This window comes from Nannospalax galili, unplaced genomic scaffold (assembly GCF_000622305.1).
Source record: "Nannospalax galili isolate Female #2095 unplaced genomic scaffold, S.galili_v1.0 scaffold314, whole genome shotgun sequence".
In the NCBI taxonomy this organism is placed as follows: Eukaryota; Metazoa; Chordata; class Mammalia; order Rodentia; family Spalacidae; genus Nannospalax; species Nannospalax galili.
The window spans coordinates 993,862-995,803 of NW_008334709.1; the positions used below are offsets into that span (position 1 = coordinate 993,862).

At 41.9% G+C, this 1,942-nt stretch overlaps 1 pseudogene; it reads right to left on the bottom strand.

The window, feature by feature from the left end:
- Positions 1-534: 534 nt before the first annotated feature.
- Positions 535-1,492, bottom strand: LOC103731146 (annotated as a pseudogene).
- Between the last annotated feature and the right edge of the window lie 450 nt (positions 1,493-1,942).

Consider the following 1,942-nt stretch of genomic DNA (forward strand, 5'->3'; position numbering starts at 1 on the left):
TACCTCTAGTTGCTTCAGAAGCCAGCAGGAAGAGCCTCACCTGGCATTCTGCAGTTTGCTATTTGGTGCCAGGGTGTTGGCATCTTAAACTATGCTGTACGTATGACCACATTTATGAAAACCCAAAGATGGGCACATCAGACACAAAGACAAACATTTACAAGTCTGTGAATTTTAGTCACAGCAAAATGATTATCTATTATATCCAAACATGCAACTTCACTTGTTTTCCCCCAAGGACCTATGTTCAGGGATCATATGAAAATCCACAGTGTTTCAAGTTTAATTCTAAGAGTTCTGCACAACTGTGGCATGACTTTAAATGCACATTTGCAGCCATTTTTCTGTATTTTCCTACATATACCTTAACTAACTTTCTGAAACCATAATTTTAGGAAATGATTAAGAGTTTTATATCATACTGTGAGGTTCTAATGAATTCTCAGTTTATTTGGGGTTTATCTCTTAGCTCAATGTCATATAACCTTGACACAGTGCAAGTGTATGGACAAAATGTACTTCAAAACAAAATTCTTAGCTCTGTGTTATAAATAAATTTGGATAAAACCGCAAGCCTTCCACTGAGTCATCTCGGCAAAGATGGCCCATCTTCTCTGCAAGAAGCACCCCTTCTTTGGCCAGTAGGACAGACATTCCCACAAGTTTAGCAAATTCTTCTGATGTTAAGGATCCCTTTTCTAAAATCATCTCTAGGACTGAGGCCAACATTTCTTCTTCTTTATGGTATTGAAGCTCAATTATCATGACACCACTGTCAAAAACTGAGAGCCTGCGAGGCAATTTCAGCTCTTCCAGCATCTTGCAGGCATGCACTAAATCTGGTGAGAGCAGTTCCATTTCTTGAGCTCAGTTTAACTAAACAGTACACCTCTGTGAGTGACATTATTCCCCCCCATTCCTCTAAAGGTGCCTTCAATATTCCAGCCAACTGCTTGACAAGCTGCATGTGATACTGTGTGCCTGAGCCATATGTTTCCCTGGTAAGTGCCCCTGTCTATTCCCATGCTCAGCAAGTAGGACTTAAACCTGATGGTCTCATCTTCTATGATGTCTCCTTGCCTCTCTTTAATTTTATTAGCAAATGATTTTCATAGCTCCACCATTTTCTTAGCCTTGATCATGAGCTTGCTAAGGTCTTCAAAGGCCTCCGAAATGTTTTTCTCAGTTTTCTTTCTTTTTCCTTTGAGTTTCCTTTCAATACCTAAGATTCCTACAGTTCTTACTCTTCCTGGCATATTCTCCCATCTTATGTCATCTCTTCAGATAAACACCTGTAAAATTCAGTCTGGCCATGTTCTTTGAAGGAGAGTCTGATATAGGAATTCTTACTGCTCTGGAAGGGACCAGGTTCCTTGTTACAAGGAGCCAGGTGCAGGTGAACCGCTATTTTGGCACTCTTCCTAATTCCAGCCTCCTGTTCCTCAATAAACGCAGTCTGGGACAGAGAAATGGCCATGCGGCACTCATGATTTCTCTCATCTCCAAGTCAATCAGTGTGTACTAAGGAGAAGAGTTCCAGCATCAAATTTTATCTTCTCCTCGCCATCGTAGACACGCACCCCGCGCTGCTGGTTCCCCGGCGTCTGGATGATCTCCAGGAGGCCCCTGGTCCACAAGAAGCTTTAACTGGCCACTACCAGACGGGCCGTGATGCTCAGCTATGCTGCCGCTCCAGGGCCTGAAGTACCCTTTTAATAAGGGTCTGTGGATACTTTTAGAAGTATGTTGTATTCATCACTGAATTCTTATTTTTATTGGCTTGAGCTTAGATAAGAAGCAGCTGATAACTGTTGGTATTCTTTAAGGGTGTGATCTTAGATAGGTTAACCAGACTCCAGTGGATAGACACACCATGAAAGAATAAACTTGGCTGGGTAGACCTTAGCATTTGTGATAGAGTACATGAAATCTTGCAGGGATC